The sequence below is a fragment of the Eptatretus burgeri genome, chromosome 15 (genome assembly GCF_056783735.1).
Source record: "Eptatretus burgeri isolate ZD-2024b chromosome 15, Ebu_testis_v1, whole genome shotgun sequence".
Lineage (NCBI taxonomy): Eukaryota > Metazoa > Chordata > Myxini > Myxiniformes > Myxinidae > Eptatretus > Eptatretus burgeri.
In genome coordinates this window covers 43,942,256-43,953,616 of record NC_140975.1, presented here as the reverse complement: position 1 = coordinate 43,953,616, position 11,361 = coordinate 43,942,256, and positions in this window count along the sequence as shown.

The window sequence follows — 11,361 nt, the reverse complement described above, 5'->3', positions numbered from 1 at the left end:
GTATCTTAAAAAATTTAAAGATTCAAATGTTTTCATTTTAAATATTTTAGATGGGGATTATTGTGCAAAGAAAATTAAACCATTGAAGGAATTTGAGAATGAACAAATCTTTATAGGTTCAATGAGTGAGCTAAACAATATGCATTGGTTATTTGAAAAAGAGTGTCCCTAGGTTTACATGTTTCAGATATTTCTTCAGAATCACCTTTAACAAATCACATTACTACTTTTCTACTTGAACAAATCTTTATCTTGTTGCATTGGTTATTTGAATAGAGTGCCCCTAGGTTAAAAGGGGAGACAAATAAATATACCTTGGGCTAAAAAGGGGGTTTATTTTTTAGGGAAAAAAATATGAATTGCTGAAAATCCCCCATTCACTTACATGGGGAAAAGTGAACCAGAATCAGTATACTCACCCTACTAATACATAACCTTGTCTACCTTCGGTGGTGCAGGTCATTAAGGAAGCCATGCCAGCAGCTTCCCAAACGTTGTTTCAAGACTTCAAAAAGCAGTCGGAAAATATGTCTGCCATTTAAAGATGTCCAGCTATCTGGAAACTCAGTAACGAGGAGAACATAAGCAATGTCGAAAAATGTCACTTGCATGCTAAAGAAAGCAGAATTTGATGTGATGTGATGTGAATTTTTCAGCATCCAAGTTGATGAATCAACAGGTGTGTGTGTGTGTGTGTGTGTGTGTGTGTGTGTGTGTGTGTGTGTGTGTGTGTGTGTGTGTGTGTGTGTGTGTGTGTGTGTGTGTGTGTGTGTGTGTGTGTGTGTACATGACACAGCACAGTTGTACATTTTTGGCAGGTCTGTTTTTGAGGATTGTAGTGTGAAAGAAGACATGCTGGTAGTTGCACCACTGACGGGCAATGCACGTGGTGAAAAGTTTATCGAGCTTGTAAGAATTCCTTGCAAGAGATCGGTCGGTGCCCCTCTGCAAAAAGCAGTCAATTACAACTGACGGTGCACCTGCGATGCTCGGAAAGAAGATTGGCTTTATTGCCATGAGTAAAGACCTCGACTTCCCTGATTTTCCGAACCACCACTTCTCATCATCCATCTGCAGGCTTTGTGGGCAAAATGCTTCATTTCCTGTGCCAGCGAACGTTGGCAGAGGTTATGTTTTCACCACCGTCTGTTTGTCTGCCTGTGAGCAGGATATCTCAAAACGTTATGGACAGATTCGGACGAAATTTGGACAGGTTGAGTGTGTGAGATGGACAAATGATTCGATTTTGGTGAAGATCCGGATACAGATCCAGATGGTAGATTTTTAAAAAGTGATTCTTCACCATCGAGAGACAAGGCCAGAAAAAAATATCCAGCATGATATCTCAAAAAGTTCTGGACGGATTATGACAAAACATGGTGGACAGGTTGGGTTGGTGATGAGAACAGGCATTGAGATTTTGATTAAGGTCTGGATCCAGATCCGGCCTATCAGTGGGATACAAAACATAAACTGTTCATCGTGGCGGAGGTATGCGCTCTCCTGAATGCCATTCTACTTTGAGCGTGTGAATTGTGTGATTGTTAAGATTATCAACTCAATCCGAGTCAAGGCACTGCAATACAAGATATTCAATACAATCCGATCTGAACTTGATGCTCAATATGCGGACCCACTATCTTGCATGCACAAGTGCAATGGTTCAGCAAGGGAATAGTTTTTTTGTATTTCCAGAAACTCCTTCCACAAATAAACTATTTTTTTCAAAGAGAGAAATCAACACCACCAGAAGCTCAGCGATCAACAATGGCTCACTGAGTTGGTGTTCTTCACTGATTTGACTTCCAGTTACCTTTGATATTCAAGGCAAGGACAAAATTCGACATAATTACAGTTACCCTTGAGATTGTGGAGAGCTCAAATCAGGAAGGGAGCTTTCACTCACTTTTCTCACCCAGAGAAGAGGCAGGAAGAACATGAAGTCTTTCGATGAGGACATCTATGGTGCATACGGAGCATTATACATTGAAAACTATAAGGGCACTCAGTCGAGCATAAACCTCTGCCACATAATGCCTGATTCACAAGAACATATCGTGCCCAACACATTTTTGAAATATCATGCCATACAGCGCTACTGTATGTCGTTTTTGGCCCTATCTCTCAATGGTGAAGAATCACTTTAAAAATTAAATTATTCTCGTATCCAGATCCGGATCTTCACCAAAATAGAATCAATTTGTCATTGTCACACGCCCAACTTGTCCACCAAGTTTCGTCCAAATCCGTCCACAACTTTTTGAGATATCCTGATACATATACATATATATATATACATATACATATACATATATATATATATATATATATATATATATATATATACATATACATATACATATACATATACATATACATATACATATACATATACATATACATATACATATACATATACATATACATATATATATATATATATATATATATATATATATATATATCGGTTTTGCCGAATCTCTCAATGGTGAAGCATCATTTAAAAAATTATAGTTGCGGATCTGAATCTTCACCAAAATCTCATCAGTTCGTCCTTGTCACACACCCAAGCCCTCAACAAAATTTCATCCGAATCCATCCACAACCTTTTTGAGATATCCTGCACACAAACAGATAAACAGACAAACAGAGAGGGGTGAAAACATCACCTCCTTCCACCTTCAATGGCAAAGGTAAAAATTGAAGAGTTTGAAGGACGATTTGATGGATTGAGACGTGTGGAACCTCCAGCCATTCCCCTGATCAGAACCCTTTCACAGACACCGATAACAGTGAAACTGCAGCCAAGATCGCAAAGGTCGTGAAACAAGAAGAAGTGCTGACACAGAGATGTAAATAATCCCCTTCACAGTGATTTACAACTGAAGTCCTGATCCACTGACAAGGCGTTTTGGACACTTGTGGAGAGACAAAAAGGACACTCATCAGAATCTCATCTTCACATGAGTGCTTTCTTTGGACCTACATACCTGTGTGAGTCAGCATTTTCAACAATGAAATACCTGAGGTCAAAGTACAGATCACGCTTCACTTATGCCTCATGTTAATGATCGCACGAAGTTGGCTGTAACCCAGTATGGCCCAGACTTTGAGAGGATATGTAGTCGGGTTTCACACTGCAGGTAAGTATTCAACGATTTTCATTCAAAGTATTAATGTTGTTTTTTTTAACCTTCACCACCGAAGGTGAAGGAGGTTATGTTTTCATCCCTTTCTGTTTGTTACTTACGAAATCTTTAGATTTCGTAAGTATATTGATGACTTCCGTTTGTTTGTTTATTTGTTTGTTTTAGGCACGATAACTCGAGAACGGAAGAAGCTACCAATGTCAAATTACACCACGTGATTCAGGAGGGTGATGGCTAGTGCTGATTAGATTTTGGTCAAAATCGGTCAAAGGTCAAGGTCACAGTGAGGTCAAACATAATTTCGTAAATTCATGTGGAGAAATGGAGTATTTTTGCTTCGCTCGACGTTACGAGTTCGTTTTAACTTCGATTTTAATTTTGTCTTCGGTTTTTGCGATCGCTTAGGACGCTTAAAACTCGATTGTCGAAATTCTGGTAAAAATCGGATGTTTTGGAGACGTTTTAAGATTGTATAAAAAATATTTCACTCGACACGTCACGGGTCGTCACGTGATGCAGTGCGCTTGAGCAGACGCGTCGTTGAGTTACGTTAAGGTATAATATAATTGCGTGGAGAAATGGAGATTTTTGCTTCAGTCGACATTACGATTTTTGATGGTTTGATGCAGAATCATCGTAGAAAAACTTCTGGTTTGCGTCGCTACCTTCTCGAGAGACAGCTTTTATTAGACAAGGTCAGAGGTCAAGTTGACGATTTCGTAAGTACCAGTCTATGACTGCTTGTTTGTTACTTGGCGAAATTTTTATGCCAAGTATCTTGGGCTGCAGTGTTTGTCTGTTTGTCACACGAATTTTTGGCCACCGTTTTCAAGTAATCGTTTTGAATTTTTTTGTGTTTGTAGGTGACCGGCCAAGGACGGCAATGCTAACTTTGGTGAAGATCCGATTCCAGATCCAGATCTGAGAATTTTTTAAGTGATTCACCACTGTTGAGAGATAGGGCCATAACGATGTATTATTGTGGGCCAGGGGTCGGTGGCGTGGAACGACCACCAGGTGGAGCAATAGAGCCGTCTCCCACCGAACACCCGGAATTGCAGGTCATAACCTTCGGACAACTCCAAAGGTCATGTGTCCCTTAGCAGACCGTGGTCGCCAATATTTTGATGGCATGGGGTAGGGTTAATTGCCTAATTTCAATATACCTAAGTACCCATGTCGTCTAACTCCCGGGGAAAACCACACCCCCGACGGACCTCGGGCAGAACGGGCCGTTTACCGAGCACGATCTGGGTGTAAACCGAGCGGGGATTACCAAGATCCATCGGTCCAAATGAACAATTACAGCAACAAGGCCTCCCCAATTCCCAATACGCTCCGTGCTAAACCAATGAAAGAAAGTGACAGACAACGAGCTGGTACGTTGAACAATCGGGGTTTATTTATAATGGGGCAGGGGAGCACAAAAAGAGCAGAGTTAAACCGACTCTCAAGAAGGAATGTAAGTAATGTACAAGGCACTTAAACAATTGCTACTTATAGACTGGGCCCACAGACACACACAACCAAAATAAATGGTGGCCGCGGCCTTGATTTGGCCATTCAGCTCGGGAGGAAAGGCGAACTGAGGGCAAGAGTCTCACTTGCACCTGTCCAACTCATGCGGTCTGGTCAAGTTTGTCCGGTGGCAGGACTCAAACTCACAACCTCAATGCAGCACCAAGCACCGGGGATGAGGGATAGAGCGACGGACGCCAGCCAGCACGAAGGCGGATGAGGCGAGAGACGACTAGGCGACCGGCGATCAAGGCCGAAAAAGCTTCCACGGATCAGACGACACCAGGCGAGGCAGACCCAGCCAGACAGAATGCGCCGATCACTCTCCGCTTGACGACTCTACTCTCCTCGAGGTGGGAGGGATTTCTTCCCTGTCCACTCGCCTCCTGATTGGACGGTTGCGTCACGAGATTCGCTGACCGTCCCTCATTAGACAGGCCCATGGTAGGCGGGGCAACTCCCACCCTTCTGGGTGGAGTCCCAATCTGAGGCGATAAGCCTCCTGATTGGACGAAGGGCTCGCCCTTGCCCTCGTTGGCGGAGTCGGCTCTGGAACGAGGGGTCCCACCCATGTCCGCAGCCAGAAACACGTGCGCTATGGCATCGATGGAGCGAGGCGATGGTGCCGCTGTTGTTGTTGTTGTAAAAAAAAAAAACCCCTGACTAAAAAATAAACCCCCAGCGCACGCATGAAATTCCCATTAGACATAAGGAACGGGACCCCAACTATAAACACATACTTATCGAGATAACTAAACTGCGGGGGCTGCTGACTGTCTGTGCGTAAAAGGCTTCCAAATCCGTAACAATATAGCACAATATCTCAAAAGGTTATGGATGGATTCAGTTGAAACTTGGTGGACAGGTTGGGTGTGTGACAAGGATGTGGATAAGAGAATAATTTAATTTTTAAAGCGATTATTCACCATTGATCAGGTCAGGTATTGGAGCATGTGCCAGAACAGCGCGTCGCTGCTTCCACTTTCCGCCGGTACTCCAGGGGCCTCCGTCTGTCCTTCCCCCAGGCAGATGCCAGGCCCATCCCAATCTCCTTGAGATGCTGGTCAACCTGCTGCAACCAAGAGGCACGTGGTCGGCGCATTGGCCTCCTCTACTCACGAGACTCCCTCGCTGAGAGAATCTGGTGAGCAGGTTCAGCGTCAGCAAAACGAGCCACATATCCATACAGCCGCAACTGACGCTCACGGACCATGCAGGTAACAAATCTCATCCGAGTCTCTCTCAGCAACCGCTCGTTGAACACAAAATCTGACCAGCAATAGCCAAGGATTCTCCGAAGAGACCTGGTACCAAAGGAATTAAGTCTCCATCTCATATCCTTGGTTTGAGTCCAACTCTCACATCCATAGAGAAAGACTGGAAGTACCAAGGACCTGAAGACTCGGACTTTCGTCCTCCTGCACAGCTACCGGCAGTGCCACACCCCATGATCCAGTGAATCCATGACTCCCCAGGCCCGACCCAGACGTCTATTGACCTCTGACTCACAGCCAGCAGAGACATGCATATCACTGCCAACGCAAGTGAATCTCTTTACGACCTCAACATCCTCACCACAAACAGACACAGACAGGACAGCAGCATCCAAGATGTCATTGAAAGCCTGGATCTTAGTTTTGACCCAAGAAACCCTTAATCCCAGCGGCTCCAACTCCTCATTCAGCACCTCGAGGGCCCCCAAAAGGATATCTAAAGTCTCCGCAAAGATGACTGCATCATCTGCGACATAAAGGTCCGAGATCTTGACATTCTCAAACGATGCACCGCAGCTTGATCTTTACGACATCCTCCCTAAAATCCAGTCCATACAAGTGCTGAAAAGTGTGGGGGCCAGTACACACCCCTGACGAACTCCAGTAACAACTGGAAATAAGTCAGAGATGGTACCACCACACTTCACAGCACTCCCAGTACCAGAGTAGAGTTCAGACATCAGATCGATCAGTTTTGGTGGCGCCCCACGAAGACCAAGAATCCTCCAGAGGGCATCCCGATTCACTGAATCAAATGCTTTACAGAGATCAACATAGGCTGCAAGCAGCCCCTACCGATACTCTCGTCTGTGTTCGGTGAGGACACGAAGAGCAAGGATACGGTCAATCATTGACCTCTTTGGTGTAAAGCCTGACTGCTCTGGACGCTGGTGCTCAAGCAGATGGTGGCGAACCCTATCAAGAATTATCCGAGCAAAGACCTTGCCCGGCACTGAGAGCAGCGTCACCCCTCGGTAGTTGTTGCAGTCTTGGCGATCAGCCTTCCCTTTCCAGAGAGGGACAACAAGGCCCCTCTTCCAATCAGTTGGGATGATGCCTGTGTTCCAGGCAGAGCACAAAAATGCATGCAACGACACGAGTGCAGCATTTCCACCAGCCTTGAGAAGTTCAGCATGGATGCCACAGATCCCTGGAGCTTTACGCCATTTCAACCGGTTCACCGCAGCCTGTGTTTCCACAAGCGAAGGTGGACCATAGTTGATTGGAGGGTCAGCAACAGGGATTGTAACACCCTTGACGTCCAACTCGATAGCTGGGGGATTAGCCTGGTACAACCGCTCAAAGTAACCGGCCCAGCGGGCCTTCACTTGAGACTCCTTTGTCAAGAGCCTACCACTCTCTGCTCTAACTGCAGTGCTCCGAGGGATGGGCTTGGATGAACGCAATGTGCTAATTCCCCTCTAAACGGGACGAGAATCACCTGCCCACAGGTGATGCTCTACCCCCTCACAGATTCCTCGCACATAGGCCTCCTTGTCCACCCTTAGTGCACGTACAGTTTTACGCCTCAGCTCCCTGAACAGCTCAGCTCTGCCATTCAGCCTGGCCCTGCGACTCTGGTCAATGGTATCCAGTGTCCCTTGAGTGTCAATGGTCAGTGTCAGTGTCAATGGTATCCAGTGTCCACAACTCTTCAGGACCCCCCCCCCCCAAAGCACCCAGACACCCCAAATGTCCACTCAGCCTGTTCGCAAACTCCTCAGCTACTCTTTCATCCTTGAGCTTGCCAACATCCAACCTCGGCTGGGATGGTACCATTCTCCAGGATTTAAGGTGCAGCTTTAGAGTTGCTACAACAAGCCGGTAGTCAGTATTGAGGAACTGAGCACTCCGATAGACCCTGCAGTTCTGGATCATCCTCCAGCGACTGTCAACGAGGACATGGTCAATCTCCTTTGCCATACCGCCAGCGTTGGAATACCAAGTCCAGCGATGAGCTTGTGGGCGCTGAAACCATGAACCAGCCACGCTAAGTCCATGACTTCTTGCAAAGTCAAGGAACTTAGTGCTATTCTGGTTCATTGTTCCTGACCCATGGGGACCAACACATGTCTCATAACCATCCCTATCTGTTCCAATCGATGCAATTCAAATCCCCCAAGACTAGAAGTGTATCTCCTCTGGGGCACTGATCAACCACAGACTCGAGCGTGGCGTAGAATATGTCCTTCACGCTGAGATCACTCGCCTCAGTCGGAGCATAAACAGGGACCAGGGAAATGACACCTAAGTAAAGGAAATGACGAATCCTTAGTTTCATAATACGCTCATTCACCGGTTTTACCTCAATCATCATTGGGGTCAGCTTATTGGACAAAGCAACAGCAACTCCTTGAGTATGGTAACCATCAGAGCGACCAGACCAATAGGAGGTGTAACCACCCACCATTATCTCACCACAATCCGGTCTCCAAACGCTTGAGCTCAGATGATAACAGAGACAGGTGATCATCCTCTCTTAGGGATAGAACATTCTAGGCACCCATCTGAAGGGACCGCCTCAGGTTAACCCAAGGAGACCGCCGTCTGGTGGACGACACCTCAGCACCACTCCGACACACTCTCCCGCAATCTGACCCAGGGATGTGACCCCGTGGTTTCCCTCCTTTCATCAAAGATTGGGGGTCCCGAAGGCTTTGCCCCAATCCCGTCATCCGGTGAGCTGCCCTGCGAAGGGAAGCTGCCAGGAGGTACGCCCATGGAGTGGGTTTTCAGTTTTCTTTGCGTTTTTCTGTTTTGCAGAATGAAGGGTTTTACGGTGGCCGGAGTGCAAATCCTGCCACGAACCTCCTAATAAAAAGTAACCCAACTGCAGGAGGACATCCGCAAACACATTTAGGCACTAGATATGGATGGCCGTTGGCTCACAAGGAGCTCCTCCACCCTTTGACAGGTTTTGTTTTTAATTCTGCTCGGTGTCCATATCCAAACACCCTCCTCACCAGAAAACCTGGTGGGGGAGACGGTTTTGTCGTCGACAACCCGACCATGGAACAAGTCAGTACAGGTTTACATGGTACCTGTAGCAGGTCACAGATCTAAATTGACCTGACAGATTCACCATTGATTGGGCCAAAAACTATAAATAGCATATCTCAAAAAATGTATTGGACCCGACATGTTCTCGTGGATCAGGCATTACATGGTGGAGGTATGCGTTCCACCGAGTGCCCTTCTGGTTTACCTCCGCCATTGAAGATGGACGGAGGTTACTGTTTTCACCCGTCTGTTTGTTTGTGAACAGTATTACGGAAAAAACTCCTGGACGGATTTCGACGAAACTTGGTGGGGGGATTAGGTATGGTCCAAGGATCATGCCATTAGATTTTGGACCAAAGTCTAATATGGCCGCTATGGCGGCCATTTTGAAAAAATATTTGAATTTTTGTTTTTGCATATCTGCATGTTTTCAGTGATTTCCAACCCCCCAAAAAAAATTTGTTAGAGAAAAAAAAACCCAGAAAATTTGCAACTTTTTTTTCAAAAAAATTTAGATTTTATTTTTTTGGCATTTCTACATGCGTGTCGATCTAGTTTAGTTTATTCAATCGTGGTTCAGTAGAGTCTGATCCGTTTTGACCTACAATGAATAGGATATCAGGTTCACTTAAGTGATCCAGCAGTATTGGCGGTGGAGGTTTTGCACTCTACCGAGTGATCCCCCTCTAGTTTCACATGTTTTTGATGGAATATTGTGTTATTCTCTTCAATGGGTTTATAAAAGCACTATTTTTTAATCTATTTCAGTGGGTTTAATACGCTGAATTAATCGGAGCTAAAATTAAGCGGTTTACATTTTTCTCAGGTTAGCGATTTTTCTCAGAGGTAATTTTCTCTGTTAGCGATTCTGTATTTGTTGTAAAACAGTTTCGTTACATACTATACTGCACATAGTTAATATGTTTTTACTGCTTGTGCACTTTTTTGTACAATACTTGACTTGCATTGTTATCATACTGTGTTCTACATTTTATGTTCAGTATTTGAATTTTTTTTACATACTATACTCTTCAATTTCACAAGTAACAAACATGGGTGAATACATAACCTTCATTCACCTTCGGTGGTGGAGTTAACAAACAAATCAGTGCTTTGAAGAAATTATATCACCAAGTAGAGGTGGTGGACAAAAAAAATAGAAACACCTGGGTAAATGAGGGACACCAAGCAACGGCTTCCACACAGGTGTGGTCATGTGTTAATTAGGCAAATAACATCTCACCATGCTTAGGGTCATGTATAAAAATGCTTTACAGGCCTGGATGCCGATAATTGTGGCTCACATAGCTGCAAGAGGATACCCCCAATATCCCCATGCACAGAGCACAAGTGGTCGCCCAATGGTTTCATGAACATGACACTGATGTTATCCATATGTCATGGCCTTCTCAGCCACCAAATCTGAACCCAATTAAGCATTTATGGGATATTCTGGAACGACGCCTGAGGCAGTGTTTTCCACCTGAATCAAACAGGAGTGAGTTGATTGACTTTCTCATCAAAGAATGGTGCCACATCCCTCCTGCAGAATTCCAGATGCTGGTAGACTCTATGCCGCCATGGCACATGCAGGCCATACTGGCTGCACGTGGTGGCCTAATGCCCTATTAAGTTACTTTACATTGGTGTTTCCATTTTTTTAGTCCACTACCTGTATATGAGAAGCACTGATGCAAAACCAGAAACTGTCATACTTTGGGCATGCAGAAAACAAAAATCTAGAGCAGTCAACCATGCTGGGAATTGGTGAGAAAGAAGAGGAATAGGCAGACCTTGTCTGTGCCTGTGCCTGATATGGAGTAAAGGCTGCAATCAAGCTGTCTCTACCAGAGCTTCAGGAAGTAGTGCAGGATAGGGATGTTTAGAGAAGTAGGACACTTCCCAACGCGTCAAGTGGAAGACACTCCTTATGCCCTGGTGACGCAAAAGGCACCACACGCTGCTCTCCACATTCTGCTAGGCGGAACGGGCACTGACCATGCCGGTAGAACTGACTTCTTACACATCGTGCCACACACACACACACAATATAACCTTGCATCTTTCAGTGCGTACACCTCAAGGCTCACTTGTTGGGGAACGTCAACAAACAACGCGACACCCCAAACAGTTCTTTTCAGAGGTAAGCACCACATGACACTGCACTTCTCACTCACCTGCATCGACATCTCGTTGGGACCCACGGGGGTCAAATATGCTCACATACGGGTAAGGAAGGGGTTGCCAACACGACACTACATCTTCTTTCTGTCTACTTACCCGAATGAATGTGGTGCCTGTCTGTCTTTAATTTAAAGCCAGTTGTACAAGTGGTTCTTTGAATGCTCAGGGTAAGACTTTCTTATGTGGCAGTGCAATCTCTTGTAAATACGTGCCTATTGATACAAGATTCGGTGTTT